At 48.3% G+C, this 21,152-nt stretch overlaps 1 protein-coding gene and 1 long non-coding RNA gene across 4 annotated transcripts in view; one reads left to right on the forward strand and one right to left on the reverse strand.

The window, feature by feature from the left end:
• Positions 1-21,152, forward strand: part of rbm20 (RNA binding motif protein 20) — a 423,896-nt gene that overhangs the window by 401,629 nt on the left and 1,115 nt on the right. The window lies entirely within an intron of this gene.
• LOC139260228 (uncharacterized) lies at positions 1,156-21,056 on the reverse strand. The gene is made up of 3 exons (XR_011592738.1): positions 20,949-21,056; positions 16,683-16,891; positions 1,156-1,217 (listed from the first exon to the last, which is right to left on the reverse strand). It is a non-coding gene; the product is annotated as an uncharacterized lncRNA (long non-coding RNA).

Raw genomic sequence — 21,152 nt, forward strand, 5'->3', positions numbered from 1 at the left:
ATCCTTCGAGTCTCTTAAAATAGTCCCGGTTTCATAGCTGGCCCCACATGTTCTGAACCTCAGAATGGCTCAACAGGGTTTATAGTGATGCTGCTCCTTCACTCAGCAATAGTCAGGCCTTCTTCAGCTAACTCTTGTCTTACCACGGCCGTCAGAAGTGTGGCAAAATCAGTAATTTTTGTCCAACGTCAAAAAGGATTAAAAAAAAATGTTTTGAAAACAATTGCGTTCGAATGGGATCTAACATTCCTTACTGAACTTCAAATGGAGACCAGGATTGAGCTGTCTGTGATACACGCCCAGTTGCCTGATATGTAAACCCTTGAAGATAGCTAGAACTGTATACAACACTAGTTAGGGCACAGCTGGAGTACTGCGTGCAGTTCTGGTCATCACATTACAGGAAGGATGTGATTGCATTAGAAAGGGTACAGAGGAGATTTATGAGGATGTTGCCAGGACTGGAAAACTTCAGCTATGAGGAAAGATTGGATAGGCTGGGGTTGTTTTCCTTGGAACAGAGGATGCTAAGGGGAGATTTAATTGAGGTGTATAAAGTTATGAGGGGCCTAGATAGAATGGCAAGGAAGGACCTATTTCCCTTTGCAGAGGGGGGTCAATAACCAGGGGGCATAGATTTAAAGTAGTTGGTAGAAGGATTAGAGGGGAGATGAGGAAACATTTCTTCACCCAGAGGGTGGTGGGGGTCTGGAACTCGCTGTCTGAAAGGGTGGTAGAGGCAGAAACCCTCATCACATGTAAAAAGTACTTGGATGTGCATTTAAAGAGTCGTAACCTACAGGGCTACGGACCTAGTACTGGGAGGTGTGATTAGGCTGGATAGCTCTTTTTCGACCGGCATGGACACGATGGGCTGAATGGCCTCCTTCTGTGTTGTAATTTTTCTATGATTCTATGATTCTGTAGCGTTAATTAGTTCCCGGTGCTGATTGAACAGTTGGTCCTCTGAAGGACAATAAGTATTTTACATATTAATTCCAGTTTATACTAATCAGATGAAATCATAATTTCAGCTTTTGACAGGTATTAAAATATATGAGCCTACAGGCAAATTCATCATAAATGGCTAAACCATCAAGGTAGCTTCATTCTAATTATATAGAGCAGAGTTTTATAGCCTTATGCATCTCTTACCTCAATCTTGGGCATTTTGTGTGCAGAATGTTTGAGAGCTCCGGAGTATGTTGTATTGTCAGCTGTAAGAGTAAATAATTATCATCAGCCATGAGTCATTCTCATTTACATGATTTTAGGCTTTTCTTTTCGTACCCTGCTGTGTAAATTCTCAGCCATCCTTATTACTACCATTTATGTTTTAGCTGCATATTGGATCAATTGGGGTTAACTATACCAAGGCACTCAAGCAATACCCATCTGACAGCTGTGACGTATTTTGTCCATCAGTCATTAACGACATATTTGGCAGGCAACAGTAATTCATATTTAATCTCAGTTCTCACCATATATGTTCTTCCAGAGTAGGTATGTGAACCTTCCACTTGGTCTGTGACTCCATGTTGATCTCCCATACCTGCTACATCCTCTGGTCATTGGTGGCTTGGCCCTCCCCTCCACAGAAAGCACTTACTGTGACTAATGCGATCTGTAGTCCATGATCATAGTTCTTGCTTTACGCCTTGGGGTAAATTCTCCCCTTCAGTGCCTTCCAGAAGCACATGTCGTAAATTGAGGCATGTGCCTCCTCTGATGTTTCATCCATGAAACATTCAATCCTGGTGGGATTGGTGTCTGACAGCTCCTGGCGCAGTATAAAACAGGGCTCACAGCTGCAGGTTGCTGGATCACAGGGATCCTTTGCTCTCTGGTTTGCCAGGAGAGTTTCCAGATTCCAGATCGCTCCTTCTACAGTTTTGATGCCTTACAACCCTTTAGTGAGCTTTCTCTACTTACCACGGGAGACATTCTTGCTTCTTTGTTCTGAACGGAGCAAGGCTCGGAGGAGGAGCAGTGGCCTCAGACACCACCATCACCCGGCAGCTGGGCCTATCAGAAGACAGCAAGTGAGTGGGGCCGCATGCAGGAGGTCACATCCGGCACACAGGGTCCACAGGCCCAGAGGTACCTTCTTGGACCTACCATCATAGGCAGTCCCTCGAAATCAAGGAAGACTTGCCTCCACTCTAAAAATGAGTTCATTGGTGACTGAACAGTCCAATACGGGAATTACAGTCTCTGTCACAGGTGGGACAGACAGTGGTTGAAGGAAAGGGTGGGGCGTCTGGTTTGCCGCACACTCCTTCTGCTGCCTGCGCTTGATTTCTGCATGTTCTCAAGGTGCTCAGCGCCCTCCCGGATGCTCTTCCTCTACTTAGGGCGATCTTTGGCCAGGGATTCCCAGGTGTCGGTGGGGATGTTGCACCTTATCAAGGACGCTTTGAGGGTGTCCATAAACCATTTCCTCTGCCCACCTGGGGCTCGCTTGCCGTGTAGGACTTCAGAGCAGAGGAGCAGCGTGGGAGGAGGCCTGTGCTTCTCCAGGCAGCATATCGCAGACATCTGCAATCTCTTGCAACAGGACCTGCGGCGTGGGGGGGCATGCCATTCCATGCCAGCCCTGAATATTTACGCCACAGGAACCTTTCAGGGGTCATCTCCCAGTGTGCAGTTCACAGTTGCGTCAAGCAGGTGACCAAGGCCCTCTTTGCCAGGGCTGAGCAGGACATCATCTTCCCCACTGACCTCAGCAGTCAAAAGACTGAGCTTGGGGCTTTGCTGCAGTGGGGGGCTTCCCTCACATCCAGGATTTGATTGATCCCATCTGTAGTACTCTTCTTTACAGGAGGTTGCCTAACTCTACTACTCCTGTGAGGTGCAGTCCTCGTGGCCTAAATAGTGCTGGCGGAAGGCTGCTGTACCTTACGTGGGAACCCTTGAGATGCTGGCGGCCAGTGACCTCTGGGTGCTCGAGCCAGTGTGGGGCCCAGCCGCAGGCTGCTGCTGGGGCAGTCTTGCCCAGCTGACCTGCTGGCAATGTGGCATGAATATGTAATGCTTGATGTGGGGGTTGGGGGGAGGAGAATGTGCAGACACACTGATATCCTGAGAGAAACCAGTACGTACTCGCTTCACAAATTCTTACTGTCAGCTGTGGCTCAGTGGGTAACACACTTGTCTCTAAATTAAAAAGTTGTGGGTTGAAGTCCTGCTTCAGCAGAAAATCTTTTTTCCTTTTTCATTGATGTTTCTCTGGAAGTAGACGTCTGTAGACACTCTTAACATCATTCCATAGTAGAAGGCATTGGTATGCAAAATAGATTCCCAGATAAAGCAAGTAATACTGTACAAGTGGAGCGCCCGAAATCTGGAAACCTCGGGACCAAAGCCATTCCGGATTTCGGGTAATTCCGGATTTCTGAACGTCTTTCTGACATCCCGAAACCGGAAACACCCGAACCGAGGTAAGGAGAGCAGGGGGTCGAGGTAAGGAGAGCAAGGGGGGGGCCGAGGTAAGGAGAGCGGGGGGGGCCGAGGTAAGGAGAGCGGGGGGGGGGGCCGTGATAAGGAGAGCAGTGGGGGCCGAGGTAAGGGGAGCGGGGGGCCGAGGTAAGGAGAGCGGTGGGGAGGGGGGGCCGAGGTAAGGAGAACGGGGGGGGCCGAGGTAAGGGGAGCGGGAGGCCGAGGTAAGGAGAGCAGTGGGGAGGGGGGCCGAGGTAAGGAGAGTTGGGGGGGCCAAGGTAAGGAGAGCGGGGGGGGGGGTGCCGAGGTAGAGGGAGCGGGGGGGAGCGAGGTAAGGAGAGTTGGAGGCCGAAGTAAGGAGAGCGGAGGGCCGAGGTAAGGAGAGTGGGGGGGGGGCGAGGTAAGGAGAGTTGGAGGCCGAAGTAAGGAGAGCGGAGGGCCGAATAAGGAGAGCGGGGGGGTTGAGGTAAGGAGAGTGGGGAGCCGAGGTAAGAAGTGTGGGGGGCCGAGGTAAGGAGAGTGGGGAGCCGAGGTAAGAAGTGTGGGGGGCCGAGGTAAGGAGAGCGGGGGGGGGGGGGGGGGGGGTGCGAGGTAAGGAGAGCAGGGGGGTTGAGGTAAGGAGAGCGGGGGGGTTGAGGTAAGGAGAGCGGGGGGGTTGAGGTAAGGGGAGCGGGGGGGGTTGAGGTAAGGGGAGCAGGTGTCCGAGGTAAGGAGAGTGCGGGGCTGAGGTAAGGAGCGGGGCGGGGGGGGGTCCGAGGTAAGGAGAGTGGGGGCCGAGGTAAGGAGAGAGGGGGGGGCCGAGGTAAGGGGAGCAGGGGGCCAAGATAAGGAGAGTGCGGGGCTGAGGTAAGGAGCGGGGCTTGGGGGGGTGGGGGGAGGGGAGCAGGGGGCCGAGATAATGAGCGTTGTGTCGATGTAAGGGAAGCGGGGGCCTGGGAGGGGTCGACGGGTTTGGCAGCGTTGGCTGTGGGTCAGAGGTCGGGAGTTCCGGGTCAAGGGTCGGCATCTGGGAAAAACCTGCATTGAGGATCGGCAAAAAAGGTAATTAAAGTTTTTATTTTTTAATTCTTTTTCAGCAGTTAATTCAATGGCCAAAAAAATGTCCGGTTTCGGAATATTTTCCGGATTCCGGACGACCCTGCCACGGATCAGCCCGGTTTCCGGATTCCGGAACATTCCGAATTTCAGAATCCGGATTTTGAATGCTCAACCTGTATTAGTAAATAGAAACACTTCTGTGCAGAACAGGCAAGACCCATCGAAATGTTACACCGAGGATGGTAACTGGTCAAGAATATAGGATGAAGGGTTTTTAAAAATTTGTCTTTGGAACACAGGGCAAAACTTTTCAGTAACTTTCCATGGGAGTTTAAATAGGTAAAGTTTAGTGGATCACAGATGACCTGTGAAAGGAATGGACTTTGGAGGCCCAAGTGGCCTTCTCTTGTTTCACGTTTGTTTATGTCCTTACATCACTTGATTCATCAGAAATTGTCAGGTTATGTGGACTTTTTCCTTCCCCCGAGATGGAAATGACTTACTTCCACAAGGTGCTACATCTCTTTTTTAAGTAATACAATTCAACCATGTGCCCCCTGAGGTCCACCAGAACCCGCAAATTAACAAAAAACGTTAAAGGGAACCTTAACAAATCAAATTAAAATGTTGTTCTGTGTTGTAATGATGTGCTCCAGTCCCTCCGGTGCCCGTCTGTTGCAGAAGGCCGCGAGCATACCGGTGGACACCGCGTGTTCCATCTCCATGGACACCCGGGCACGAAGGTAGCCTCGGACAAGAAGCAGGTAGTCGGGCTGAATGACCCCCTCAACTGCCCACTGCCTGGACCTGTTACTGGCCACCTTGGCCATGCCCAGGAACAGTCCTACGAGGAGGCCTTCCGACCTGCCCGCTCCCCTCCGCACCGGGTGCCCAAAGATCAGGAGTGTGGGACTGAAGTGCAGCCAGAAATTGAGGAGCAGCACAAGGTGCTACACACTGCTGGCTAATCGAACTTCACCAGGTGAAGTTAGTAAATATAGAGACTCCTAGTACCACCTGCTGTTTTCTGATTAGGGGTCAAGTGAGTCAACCTTCGAAGCATACAGGTTGTCTTCATTAGAGCACTGTAAATATAGTGTCCCTGCACCTTACTACAAACTCACACGCGGCATGGATATATCAGACACAGTCACTCTGTGACCTTCACCTTTATTGCCAGGAACAAGGAGTGCTGACCCTGGGTGGGACCTCCCCTTTTATAACTTGGAAACCCAGGTGAGGAGTGTCTCCCGCAAGTTCACCCCCTGTGGTCAGGATGTGCATTTCTATGGTACAGGTACAGTGTACATGAGTTACAGTTACATGACTATGTCATTGCAAGATGGTTAAATACATGACATCACATCCCCCCTGAAGTCTTTTTGTTTCAGAGGTTAAGTCTGTCAGGTGGTCGATGCTCTCTCGTGGAGCGCCGCAGTTGTGGCTCTGGTGGTTGAACCTCGGCACACGTCTCTGTCACTTGAGGTGATTCCGGCCTGTCCGGGCTGGCCGCAGGGACTGTGCATGCTGAAGACTGTCTTTGTTGCTCGTCCGTTGGCAGTGGTGTGGGTGCCATCTCATGCTCCTCTTCAGGTTCCTCCGTGTCTATGCTGAACCTTTTCTTTACTTGGTCCAAGTCTTTGCAGCATATCTGCCCATTGTTTACTCGGACCACCATGACTCTATTTCCTTCTTTGCCAATTACGGTGCCCTCAAGCTACTTGGGTCCAAAGCATGGTTAAGAACAAATACTGGGTCATCTATTTCTATACACCTCCCCCTTGAGTTTCGATCATGGAGCTCGGTTTGGGACTGGCGCTTGCCCTCAACAAAGTCTGCCAGGGCTGGGTGAATGAGGGACAGCCGCATCTTGAGCGTGCATTTCATGAGGAGTTCCGCTGGCAGGACTCCCGTGAGCGCATGCGGGCGGGACCTGTAGGCCAGCAGGAGGCGCGATAGGCGGTACTGAAGGGAGGGTCATGGATGCGTAGCGAGCCCTGTTTTATGACTTGGACCGCCCGTTCCACCTGGCCATTGGAAGCTGGCTTGAACAGCGCTGTCCGGACATGCTTGATACCATTGCCCGACATAAACTTCTGAATTCATGGCTGGTGAAACACGGGCCATTGTCGCTGACCAGGATGTCCGGCAAGCCGTGGGTCATGAAAACCGTACGCAGACTCTCCACGGTGATGGATGTCGTGCACGAGTTCAATATGATGCACTCGATCCACTTCGAGTATGCATCGACAACGATCAGGAACATTTTCCCCATGAACGGGCCCGCATAGTCTACGTGAATACGTGACCATGGTCTGGTGGGCCAAGACAACGGGCTGAGTGGGGCCTCCCTGGGGGCATTGCCCAGCTGGGCACACGTTGTGCACCTGCGAACCCAATCTTCCAGGTCTGAGTCAATCCCCAGCCACCATACATGTGACCGGGCGATGGCCTTCATTAACACGATGCCAGGGTGCTCGCTGTGGAGTTCCCTGATGAAGTCTTCCCTTCCTTTCTGGGGCATGACTACCCGGCTGCCCCATAGCAGGCAGTCGGCTTGGATGGAGAGCTCATCCATCCGTCTCTGAAACGGTCTGACTTCCTCGGGGCACGCCCTGTTTGCGGGCGCCCAATCCCCAGTCAGGACACATTTCTTTATCATGGATCGGAGGAGGTCTCTGTTGGTCCAGAGTTTGATCTGGCGGGCTGTGATGGGGGAGCCTGCGGTGTCAAAAGCCTCAACGGCCATGACCATCTCAGCGCTCTGCTCCGACGCACCCTCAGTGATGGCCAGTGGGAGCCTGCTGAGCGCGTCGGCACAATTTTCGGTGCCTGGCCGGTGCCGTATGGTGTAGTCATACGCAGCCAGCGTGAGGGCCCAGCGCTATATGCGAGCTGACGCATTGGCATTGACAGCCTTGCTGTCGGACAACAAGGATGTAAACGGCTTGTGGTCCATCTCTAGCTCGAACTGTCAACCAAAAAGGTACTGGTGCATCTTTTTCACACCGTAAACACAAGCGAGTGCTTCCTTTTCGACCATGCCATATCCACGCGTTGCCTGGGAGAGTGACCTGGAGGTGTAAGCCACCGGTTGGAGTCGGCCGTCATCATTACCCTGCTGCAACACACACCCAACCCCGTAGGATGACGCATCGCATGTTAAAACCAGTTTTTTACAGGGGTCATACAAAGTCAACAGTTTGTTGGAACGCAGCAGGTTCCTCGCCTTATTGAAAGCCCATTCTTGACAGTCCCCCCAAAACCATTCACAACCTTTACGCAGGAGCATGTGTAATGGCTTCAACAATGTGCTTAAGTTCGGCAGAAAGTTCCCAAAATAGTTCAAAAGTCCCAGAAATGATCGCAACTCCGACATGTTGCCGGGCCTGGGCGCCCGGCGGATTGCCTCCGTTTTGGATTCGGTAGGCCGGATCCCATCTGCGGCAACCCTCCTGCTCAAAAACTCGATCTCTTGGGCCAAAAACACACACTTGGCCTTTTTCAGCCGCAAGCCTACCATATCTAATCAGCATAGCACCTCCTCCAGGTTGTGGAGGTGTTCTTTGGTGTCTCGACCCGTTATGAGAATGTCGTCTTGGAATACGATCATTCCAGGAATGGATTTGAGCAAGCTTTCCATGTTTCTCTGAAAGATGACTGCTGCCGAACGAATGCCAAACGGACACCTGTTGTAGATAAATAATCCCTTGTGCGTCATGATGTTGGTCAGATTGGATTATTCAGCCAGTTCCTGACTCATGTAGGCCGAAGTGAGGTCCAACTTCGTGAACAGCTTGCCACCTGCCAGCGTGGCAAAAAGGTCTTCTGCTCTCGGAAGCGGATATTGGTCTTGCAACGATACTTGGTTGATGGTGGCTTTGTAGTCGCCACAAATCCTAACCGAGCCATCTGTTTCGATAGGAACGATGGGACTTGCCCAGTCGCTGAATTCAACGGCCGAAATTATGCCCTCTCTGAGCAGCCTGTCCAGTTCACATTCAATTTTTTCACGCATCACATACGGCACCGCTCTGGCTTTGTGGTGCACTGGTCTGGCGTCCGGAGTGATGCGTATCACTACTTTAGTGCCCTTGAACGTTCCGACACCAGGTTGAAACAGTGACCCGAATTTTTGTAGGACCTGTGAGCATGAACTTCGCTCCACGGATGAAATGGCGTGCACATCCCCCCATTTCCAATTCATCTCAGCTAGCCAACTCCTCCCCAAAAGCGCGGGGCCATTTCCCGGAACGATCCAGAGTGGCAGCCGGTTCTGTAATCCATTATGTGTTACCACCAAGTTTGCACTGCCTAACACTGGGATGATCTCTTTGGTGTACGTCCGTAGCTGCGTCTCAATGCATTCCAGTTTGGGCCTGCTAGCTCTGTGTGGCCATAGTCTCTCAAATTGTTGGGCGCTCATGAGTGACTGGCTAGCTCCCGTATCCAGCTCCATGTACACCGGGATGCCATTCAGTAAGACTTTCATCATCATGGGTAGCATTTTAGTGTATGAGCTGTGGACGTCAGCCACATGAACCCGCTGAACTTCAGCATCTATGGCTTTACCCCAGGCCTCATCCTATATTGCAGACCCCTCGTCTGGTTCCTCTGTCTCGCAGATTAGCCTCACTACTGCCTTTTTGCACATCCTGGCCAAGTGTCCACTGACATTACAAATCCTACAGGTATATTGCTGGAACTTGCAGCTTTTCGCAGTGTGTCTACCCCCGCACCTCCAGCATGAGCTGAGATTGAGATTGCTGTTAACAAAAGGACTATTACCAGGCATTCCTCTCTGATTGCCCATTTGGCTGTTTCTAAGCACTCTGATGGTGGGTGTTAATGGTCCCATCGCGGGACGCATTGTTCCTCGAGATGGCGTGAATTGCCGATTCCCTTTCCATTGTCCTTGTTGCGGGCCCACCCTGTTGCCTGGGTGGTTTTGAAATGCCCTTGCCTGCCCTGGCCGTGTTCACCATGTTAACTCCTTGGTCAGTCGCCACGTTTGGACCAGGGCTGCATGCGTAAATTAGCTTGGTCTCCTCTTCCCCTGCCATAAAGGTCTGAGCTATCAACGCCGCCCCTTCTAAAGTCAAGTCCTTAGTCTTTATGAGCTTCCTGAAAATGCCGGCATGATTAATGCCCTCGATGAAAAAGTCCCTTAACATCTCCCCCCTGCAGGCATCGGAGAACTTACAGAGACTGGCCAAGCGCCGCAGTTCCGCCACAAAGTCCGAGACGTTTTGCCCCTCCCAACGCCGGTGAGAGTAGATCCAGTGCCGGGCCATGTGTATGCTACTCGCCGGCTTGAGATGCTCACTGATCAGCTGGCTGAGCTCTTCAAAGGACTTGTCCGCCGGCTTTTGGGGTGCGAGCAGGTCTTTCATCAGCGCATACATCTGTGGTCCGCAGCTGGTTAGTAGATGTGCCCTCCACTTGTCAGCCGCTGTCTCTTCCAGCCAGTCCTTTGTGACAAAGCTCTGCTGGACTCTTTCCACAAAGTCGTCCCAGTCCTCACCCACACAGTAACATTCCTCTGTGCCACCGGTGGCCATCCTCGTGGTTCAGTGATTCCCGTTTCTCGTCGCCAAATGTAGTGTCCCTGCACCTTACTACAAACTCACACGGCATGGATATATCAGACATAGTCACTCTGTGACCTTCACCTTTATTGCCAGGACCAAGGAGTGCTGACCCTGGATGGGACCTCCCCTTGTATATCTGGAAACCCAGGTGAGGAGTGTCTCCCGCAAGTTCACCCCCTATGGTCAGGGTGTGCATTTCTAGGGTACAGGTACAATGTACATGAGTTACAGTTACATGACTATGTCATTGCAAGATGGTTAAATAAATGACAGTAAACAATCTATTTCTATTTTAACATGTACCATGTGGCCAGTTGTATCGCTGTGGTTATGCAAGTAGAGGACACATGATAAAGTCAGCAACCTTCCATCACCTAGAGTGTTTTTGTTCCCTGTGGATTTACTCCATGAGACCTTCATTTGACCCTTTGTTAATTTTAATGCAATGCCTTTTTTTGAGGGCTAACTAGTGAGATGTCCAATATTAGCGCACCAACTGGCTTTGTGCTTTCTGCACTGGACTGTCACCAAGTAACTATCATCTAGTTACCCTTCTCCATGAAGCTTGGATTTGTGTCATCTATTTTATGCTTCCACCATGGAACTAACACATTCTAAATTTAATGAGACTGTCCTGTTGTTTCATTTAATATCTGGATGTACTAACTCATCAGGGATTTCCAGTACTGCTGAAGTGCCGATGGCATTACAGAACCAGCTGAAAATTCCCTGATCTTTTTAAAGTGCAGCTGTGTGTCACAGTCACAAATAACAGCACTTGCACTTAATTCATTTTACATAAGAAACTCAAAGCTAGGGCTATTCTAATGATAGTCCATTAGCACTAAAAGGCAAGACCCATGTCTTTTATTTTGCTGGATTGCATTAACCCGTGTCACCAACACGAACTTGCAATCTTATATGTTTTAAGGTTTTAAAAAACGGAAAATGTTTGAAATGCACACAGGATGGATTAGCTTCTAAAAGAAGAAAAAAACAGGTTAAGGTTTGGTCGTAACCCCTCACCAGAACTTGGTTCTAATATTTTGTTTCAACTAATGGACTCTTATCTTCTACATTCATAAGGCAAGCGTGGCCCATTCCTGCTGATTAGCATGTATGTCTAAGGTGTATGGAGCAACAGAACACAAATAAATCATTTGATATGACCACAAACTGAACAGTCTTTTGGTGCAAGAAGCAGTTGAAGGGTATAAGACATCGATTACAGTGTGGTATGTTTTGAACATTGGCACCAAGCAGATGGACTTCAGCAGTCTTACTGATCTCTTCGTTCTTATAATTGAACCCTTTTACATCGAATAAACCCAACAATGACAAAAGCAACAAATATTTCCAACTTCCATAAGAACACAAGAACATAAGAAATAGGAGCAGCAGTGGGCTATTTGGCCCCTCGAACCTGCTCCGCCATTCAATAAGATCATAACTGATCTTCTACCTCAACTCCACTTTCCTGCACTATACGCAAATCCCTTGATTCCACTAATATTCAAAAATCTATCAATCTCTGCTTTGAATGTACTCAAAGACTGAGCCTCCACAGCCCTCTGGGGTAGAGAATTCCAAAGATTCACCACCCTCTGAGTAAAAAAAATTCTCTTCATCTCAGCCCTAAATGGCCGACCACTTATTCTGAGACTGTGGCCCTTGGTTCTAGACTCCCCAGCCAGGGGAAACATCCTCCCTACATCTACCCTGTCAAGCACTATAAGAATTGTGTATGTTTCAATGAGATCACCTCTCATTCTCCTAAACTCTCGAGAATATAGGCCCAATGACGGATTTTATCCTCTCTTCTGATCAACTCTGCTCTGCTGCAATCCCATTAACGCCTCAGGAGCCAAGCACTGGAGTACTTGTGCTGTTGAACTTTCTTCTAATTTGTGCTTACTATTCCCATGATGCTCCCCCACATTTAGTTCATCCACTTAGGCAAAATTAGTTTGGTTTTAAGCTACAAGCTTGTAAGAGGGGAAAAAAATCACTTCTAACTATATCTGCGTAACTAACAAGCTAATCATTTATTCTGCAAGAAATGACAGATTCTTAACTAAACTTTTATTTGCAATTTATCCTGACATGGACTTTTTAGCTCTGAAGCATAATACTATCAGTTCAAAGTGTGCAGATAGAAGTAGCAAGTTTTTACGCTTAGACTTCATTTCCTTTGAAATATGTCCTTATAAGTACAGAACCGAAAAGATCTGAAGAACTTTTATGGTAGCATTTATTTTTTTGTTTCGTTTAATTACTAAAGTTTTGATATAAAGCTCTTCATTAATCTTGTCTGAGGTTTCTTTCATCTTAGATTCCATCTCACATTGGTGCAAATCCAAGAACCCAACGAAGGGAATATTTTTCTGCAAGAATATTTTACTGCGCTCGGCAGATGGCAATAGCTTAAGTGATTATTGGGTAGGATTCCCTACATTTAAAACATTAGCAAGGTTGGAGACGGCTAAATGGGATTCGTAAGTATGGGGTTCTGTTGTATGCTGGACGCTAAGATATTATCAAGGACAGCCAATAGTGCTTATTAGATAGTGGCTTTAATCCTGTACTTTGATTCAAAAGTCTCTGGGGAGCTTTGGAGGGGGGTGGGGAGTGCGGCATTGAGAATTTAAATGAATTCACAGAAATGGCCAATTCTATAGTGCTTTCTGGAAATCCAAGTGAATTAAAAAAATATATAACTGAATGGCCCAGTTGAAAAGCACCTCAAAAAATGCAGTTAAGTGAGCTAAACACCTACTGAGCCAGTATAAACACATCGTGTGGAAGCAAGTCATCCTTGAATCCTGGGGACTGCCTAAGAAGAAGATATATATATATATATATATAAATAACTCAATTTGAGCCATTTCAGTGTGAAACTTCTTTCTGTCTTGTACTATCTAGAGGGAGATATTTTATAGCACTGTATGGCACTCGCCTGTGAGTTAGAACATAAGAACATAAGAAATAGGAGCAGGAGTAGGCCATTTGGCCCCTCGAGCCTGCTCCACCATTCAATAAGATCATGGCTGATCTGATCATGGACTCAGCTCCACTTCCCTGCCCGCTCCCCATAACATTTTACTCCCTTATCACTCAAAAATCTGTCTATCTCTGCCTTAAATATATTCAATGACCCAGCCTCCACAGCTCTCTGGGGCAGAGAATTCCATAGATTTACAATCCTCAGAAGAAATTTCTCTTCATCTCAGTTTTAAATGGGTGCCCCTTATTCTGAGACTATGTCCCCTAGTTTCAGTTCCCCCTATGAGTGGATATATCCTCTCTGCATCCACCTTGTCTAGCCCCTCATTATCTTATAAGTTTCAATAAGATCACCTCTCATTCTTCTGAACTCCAGTGTGTATTGGCCCAACCTACTCAACCTATCCTCATAAGTCAACCCCCTCATCCCTGGAATCAACCTAGTGAACCTTCTCTGAACAGCCTCCAATGCAAGTATATCCTTCCTTAAATACAGAGACCAAAACTGTATGCAGAACTCCAGGTGAGACCTCACCAATACCCTGTACAGTTGTAGCAGGACTTCTCTGCTTTTCTACCCCATCCCCTTGCAATAAGGCCAACATTCCATTTGCCTTCCTGATTACTTGCTGTTCCTGCATACTATTTGTGTTTCATGCACAAGGACCCCCAGATCTCTCTGTACTGCAGCACTTTGCAATTTTTCTCCATTTAAATTATAATTTGTTTTTCTATTATTTCTGCCAAAGTGGATAACCTCACATTTCCCACATTATACTCCATCTGCCAATTTTTTGCCCACTCACTTAGGCCTGCCTATATCCCTTTGCAGATTTTTTGTGTCCTCCTCACAATTTGGTTTCCCACCCATCTTTGTATCATTAGCAAACTTGGCTACATTACACTCGGTCCCTTCATCCAAGTCAATAATATAGATTGTAAATAGTTGAGGACCCAGCATCGATTTCTGTGTCACCCCACTAGTGACTGTTTGCCAACCGGAAAATGACCTATTTATCCTGACTCTTTGTTTTCTGCTAGTTAGCCAATCGTCTATCCGTGCTAATATATTACCCCCAACCCCGTGAGCTTTTATCTTGTGCAGTAACCTCTTATGTGGCACCTAATCGAATGCCTTCTGGAAATCCAAATACACCACATCCACTGGTTCCCCCTTATTCACCCTGCTCATTACATTCTCAAAGAACTCCAGCAAATTTGTTAAACATAATTTCCATTTCATAAAACCATGCTGACTCTGCTTGACTATTATGTTTTTCCAAATGTATTGCTACTGCTCCCTTAATAATGGACGCCAGCATTTTCCCAACAACAGATGTTAGGTTAACTGGTCTATAGTTTCCTGCCTTCTGTCTGTCTCCTTTTTTAAATAGAGATGTTACATTTGCAGTTTTCCAATTCACTGGGACCCTCCTGAATCCAGGGAATTTTGGTAGCTTATAACCAATGCATCCACTATCTCTGCAGTCACTTCTTTTAAGACCCTAGGATGCAGGCCATCAGGTCCAGGGGACTTGTCCACCATTAGTCCCATTATTTTACCGAGTACTACTTCTTTAGTAATAATGATTGTATTATGTCCCTCCCTCCCTATAGCCCCTTGATTATCCATAATTGAGATGTTTTTAGCATCTTCTACTATGAAGACTGATACAAAATATTTGTTCAACGTCTCTGCCATTTCCCTGTTCTCCATTATTAATTTCCCAGTCTCATTCTCCAGGGGACTAACATTTACTTTAGCCACTCTTTTCTTTTTTATGTACCTGTAGAAACTCTTACTATCTGTTTTTATATTTTGTGCTAGTTTACTTTCATAATCTATCTTCCCTCTCTTTATCATTTTTTTAGTCGTTCTCTACTGGTTTTTAAAATTTCCCAATCCTCTGGCCTCCCATTAGTCTTGGCCATATTGTATGCCTTTGTTTTCAATTTGATACCCTCCCTTATTTCCTTAGTTAGCCACGGATGTTTATCCCTTCTCTTACAGTCTTTCCTTCTCATTGGGATATATTTTTGTTGCGAGTTATGAAATATCTCCTTAAATGTCTGCCACTGCTCATCAACCGTCCCATACTTTAGTCTATTTTCCCAGTCCACTTTAGCCAACTCTGCCCTCATACATTTGTAGTTTCCTTTAGTAAGCTTTTGACCCTGGTTTAAGAACCAACTTTCTCACTCTCCAACTGAATTTGAAATTCAACCATATTATGGTCACTCATTCCCAGAGGATCTTTTATTAGTCAGCTTGGTTAGCTTGCAACCACATCTCTGTAATGACTATCAGATCATCCACATTTGGATCTATTTGTGACGTCAACTCATCTATTTTGTTACGAATGCTACGTGCATTTAGACAAAGAGCTTTTAAATTTGTTTTTTTACCCTTTTTTCCTGCTTGTTTCCTCTGTCCTTCAAACTCACTTTCTTTATTCTTGCTTTCTAATTCCAGCTTTACTCCCCTCCTTACTGAATTTTCAGGTTCCCATCCCCCTGCTAAGCTAGTTTAACCCCTCCCCAACAGCACTAGCAAACCCCCCGACAAGGATATTGGTCCCAGCTCTGTTGAGGTGCAACCCGTCCGGCTTGTACAGGTCCCACCTCCCTCAGAAGCGTCCCAATGCCTCAGGAATCTAAAGCCCTCCCCCCTGCACCATCTCTCAAGCCACGCATTCATCAGCTCCATCCTCCTATTTCTGTACTCACTAGTTCGTGGCACTGGGAGTAATCTGGAGATTACTACTTTTGAGGTCCTGCTTTTTAATCCCTCTCCTAGCTCCCTAAACTCTGCCTGCAGGACCTCATCCCTCTTTCTACGTATGTCGTTGGTACCGATATGGACCACAACCTCTGGCTGTTTAACCTAACCCTTCAGAATGCCCTGCAGCTGTCCAGTGACATCCTTGACCCTGGCACCAGGGAGGCAACATACCATCCTGGAGTCACGTCTGCGGCCGCAGAAATGCCTGTCTGCTCCCCTGACTATTGAATCCCCTACCACTATAGCTCTTCCATTCTTCGTCCTCCCCCACTGTACAACTGAGCCACCCATGGTGCCGTGGTCTTGGCTCTGGCTGCACTCCCCAGAGGCACCGTCGCCCCCACCATCGCTACCTGCCTAGTCCTCCTCTTCTGTCTGGCGGTCACCCACTCCCTCTCTGCCTGTACACTCGTAAGCTGTGGGGTGACCACCTCTAGAAATGTGCTATGCACGTAGTCCTCGGTCTCGCGGATGCACCACAGTGACTCCAGCAACTGCTCAAGCTCCAAAACGCGGAGCTCGAGTTGGTGCAGCTGGAGACACCTCCTGCACACGTGGTCGTCCCAGCTGCGTGAAGCGTCCAGGACTTCCCACGTGCCACAGGTTGTGCAATCCACAGGAGTGAGCTGCCCTGCCATCCCTCTCGGAACTATCAAGCAAAAATAAACTCTAAACATTCGCAAAACACACCCAGCAACTACTCAGTAATCAGCTAATTTAACAAACCCTTATTTAAAGACTAAGTACGAGCTTAACAGGGAAAATCATTCACCAATCAGCTACTTTCCTTGTGGCGACATCCCTTTTGAATGTTGCCTGTTGAGCCTTGCCTTTTAAGCCTCCGCCTCAGCTCCAGCAGCTGCTCCCACGCAGGTCCGCTGCCTCTGTCCGGTTGTTGATTCAAGTCCCACTCCAGGAACTTGAGCACATAAACTTAGGTTGACTCTCCAGTGCACTGTCGGAGGTGCAGTCTTTTGGATAAGACGTTAAACCGAGGCCCTGTCTGCTCCATCAGGTGGATGTAAAAGATCCCATGGCACTATTTTGAAGAAGAGCAGGGGAGTTAGCCCCGGTGTCCTGGCCAATATATATCCCTCAATCAACACAACAAAAAAAAAACAGATTATCTGGTTATTATCACATTGCTGCTTGTGGGAGCTTGCTGTGCGCAAGTTGGCTGCCGCGTTTCCTTCATTACGACAATGACTACACTCCAAAAGTACTTCATTGGCTGTAAAGCACTTTGAGATGTCCGGTGGTCGTGAAATAAATGCAAGTCTTTCTTTCTTTTTCGACTATCAATATAGTCATACCGAACTTCCCAAAGGATCTGTGTCACCTTAGAGACCTATGAAACAACTCTATACTGTCCAGGATAGGATTGGTGTCAATAATGTACTGTCTCGTAGTATAGTACTGCTGAGCTGAGGAGCCCTGTATGGCGATCCATCCTATCTTTAAGATGAGTCTAATAGTGCTGGACTGCAATCCTGAGCGATGAGTCTACTTTTTAAAGTTTGTGGCCAGTTGAAAATTTCCTACATTACAACAGTGACCAATGTTCCTTGTAATTTATTTTTTGATGTGCGGGCCTTTTAACGCGCTGCGCGGCCTTTTCGATTTCTCGCACATGCGCAGTTATTTCAATTGTAAAACTATTGAGTGGCCGGTCCGGGCACTTCCGAGCGCTGTGTGTCCACACGGCCACACAACTTAATGGTAACATTGACAGTGACTACACTTGAAAAGTACACCATTGGCTGTAAAGCGCTTCGGGACGTCCTGAGGTCGTGAAAGGCACTATATAAATGCAAGTCTTTCCGTCTTTTTTAAATCCTCAAAATATACTTTAAATTTAGTTTCCAAAATGAGGATGCTCAACTTGGTTCTACATAAAATCATTCACTGCATGATTTGATTGGTTCAAAGAGTCATCATAGGCAATCCCTCGAAATCGAGGAAGACTTGCTTCCACTCTAAAAGTGAGTTCTCGGGTAACTGTACAGTCCAATACGGGAATTACAGTCTCTGTCACAGGTGGGACAGACAGTGGTTGGAGGAAAGGGTGGGTGGGGAGTGTGGTTTGCCGCACGCTCCTTCCGCTGCCTGCGCTTGTTTTCTGCATGCTCTCGGCGACGAGACTCAAGATGTTCAGCGCCCTCCCAGATGCTCTTCCTCCACTTAGGGCGGTCTTTGGCCAGGGACTCCCAGATGTCGGTGGGGATGTTGCACTTTATCAAGGAGTAGGTAGAGGTGATGTTCAAGTCACAACATCATGGGCTCAATTTTCCCCAGTATTTGCGCCGTTTTTTTTTGGAGTAGGCTGCTTTTTCTGGCCAAACTTAAAAATCCCCAGTTTCCCCAATCAACTTGCACCAGCGTAACTCATTTAGTTATGTTTTTTTTAGGTAAGTTCTTTTTTCTCAAAAGGGGGCGTTACCAGCCACCTACACCAATTCTGGCCATTTAGGCAACTTTGGCCAGCTGATAGTTACTCCATTTCTACTTAGGCCAGCGTATGTGGCCTCTCGAGAAAACCCTTGCGGAGAGTTAAAAAATTGGCGCAGGTAAGTACATCGGAGGCCATTTGACCTGGGTTAGGTGCGGGTAGCGGAGCGGTCCAGGACCGGCACTCACTCTGGATCAGAGAGACTTCGTGGGGGAGGGAGCAAGCTCGAAGTACAACCCCTAGTAAAATGGAGAGTTTACAGACAGTAGAATTGTTCTCGCATAGTAGGACATCACTGTTACTTCCATTTGCAGTGAAACATTTTAGACTACAAGGAAATACTTCAGTTGCTGTGAGGGATTTGCATCCCTGATCTTTGATGGTATTGGATGGTAGTTATGAGTTTAGTCTCTTGAGAGATGCATCAGTCACAGTCAAGGCCACCTATGGACTAAACTCCCAAGGCCCCACCCCACTGCTGGCCAAGAACGGGGAAACACTCATCAAGGACACCGAAGCAATCAGGGCTCGCTGGAAGGAGCACTTCGAAGATCTCCTCAATCGACACTCAGCCTTTGACTCGAGTGTTCTCGACTCTATCCCGCAGCATGCTGCCTGCCACCACCTCAGTGAGACCCCAACACTGCATGAGGTAGAAAAAGCCATAAGACAGCTTAAAAACAACAAGGCTACTGGTGCGGATGGAATCCCTGCTGAGGCATTGAAGTATGGCAGAGAGGCACTGCTAGTGCGAATACATGTCTCTCATCTGGAGGGAGGAAAGTATGCCGGGGGATCTCAGAGATGCAGTAATCATGACCATCTTTAAAAAAGGGGACAAGTCGGACTGCGGCAACTACAGAGGAATCTCCCTGCTATCAGCAACTGGGAAAGTCGTCGCAAGAGTCCTCCTCAACAGTCTTCTTCCCGTGGCCGAGGAGCTCCTGCCGGAGTCACAGTGCGGATTTCATCCCCTATGAGACACAACGGACATGATTTTTGCAGCACGACAGCTACAGGAAAAATACAGGGAACAGCACCAGCCCTTATACATGGCCTTCTTCGATCTTACAAAGGCCTTTGACACTGGCAACCGCGAGGGTCTATGGAGCATCCTCCTCCGTTTCGGATGCCCCCAAAAGTTCGTCACCATCCTCCGCCTGCTCCACGACGACATGCAGGCCGTGATTCTTACCAACAGATCCATCACAGACCCAATCCACATCCAGACCAGGGTCAAGCAGGGCTGCGTCATCGCCCCAACCCTCTTCTCAATCTTCCTCACTGCCATGCTCCACCTCACAGTCGACAAGCTCCCTGCTGGAGTGGAACTAAACTACAGAACCAGTGGGAACCTGTTCAACCTGCGCCATCTCCAGGCCAGATCCAAGACCACCCCAACCTCTATCATCGAGCTACAGTATGCGGACAGTGCCTGCGTCTGCGCACATACAAAGGCTACACTCCAGGACATAGTCGATGTATTTACTGAGGAGCATGAAAACATGGGCCTTACGCTAAACATCTGTAAGACAAAGGTCCTCCACCAGCCTGTCCTCAAAGCACAGCACTGCCCCCCAGCCATCAAGATCCACGGCGCGGCCCTGGACACTGTGGACCATTTCCCATATCTCGGGAGCCTCCTATCAACAAGAGCAGGCATCGACGACGAGATCCAACACCGCCTCTAGTACACCAGTGCAGCCTTCGGCCACCTGAGGAAAAGAGTGTTTGAAGACCAGGCCCTCAAAACTGCCACCAAGCTCATGGTCTACAGGGCTGTAGTAATAACTGCCCCCCTGTATGGCTCAGAGACATGGACCGTGTACAGTAGACACCTCAAGTTGCTGGAGAAATATCACCAACGATGTCTCCGCAAGATCCTACAAATCCCCTGGGAGGACAAGCGCACCAACATCAGCGTCCTCGTCCAGGCTAACATCCCCAGCATTGAAGCACTGACGACACTCGATCAGCTCCGCTGGGCAGGCCACATAGTTCGTATGCCAGACACGAGACTCCCAAAGCAAGTGCTCTACTGGGAGCTCCCTCACGGCAAACGAGCCAAAGGTGGGCAGCGGAAACACTACAAGGACACTCTCAAAGCCTCCCTGATAAAGTGCAACATCCCCACTGACACCTAGGAGTCCCTGGCCCAAGACCGTCCTAAGTGGAGGAAGTGCATCCGAAAGGGCACTGAGCACCTCGAGTTTCAACGCCGAGAGCATACAGAAATCAAGCGCAGACAGCGGAAAGAGCGTGCAGCAAACCAGTTCCACCCACCCCTTCCCTCAACGACTATCTGTCCCACCTGTGACAGAGTCGGTGGCTCACGTATTGGACTGTTCAGCCACCAAAGAACTTACTTCAGGAGTGGAAGCAAGTCTTCCTCGATTCCGAGGGACTGCCTCTGATGATGATGATTGTAATCGTGGTGCCATTCCTCTCTCAAATTTGTTTTATTCAATCTCATATTCTCCCTCTCTCTTCCACTAAACTGTCAGACTTATTTCCTGTAATGCTTTCCTGTGATTGAAATTCTCATCACGCCTGCTTTCCGTCATAATTACGCTCCCTATTCATTTTACCTACCTCTGACTTGAGTCCTTTAAGCCCAGTCTCCAAACTAGGTGCTGATGTTACTTACTTACTGCTGAGCAGTCTTGAAAGGCCTAAAATGAGTCCTGTGGCCTGATGCTGACTGTCCATTCCCTGTTGCCACCTCTCATGGCTGCTATCCACAAGGCAACACTGCCTGCCATTCGCCTTTCTCTGAGCTCTACTGCGCATGCGCGGACATTTCAGCGCTGTCAAGAACATCAGTTTTTTCCCCCGCGCATGCGCAGAAGGC

The sequence above is a fragment of the Pristiophorus japonicus genome, chromosome 3 (genome assembly GCF_044704955.1).
Source record: "Pristiophorus japonicus isolate sPriJap1 chromosome 3, sPriJap1.hap1, whole genome shotgun sequence".
NCBI classification, from domain to species: domain Eukaryota; kingdom Metazoa; phylum Chordata; class Chondrichthyes; family Pristiophoridae; genus Pristiophorus; species Pristiophorus japonicus.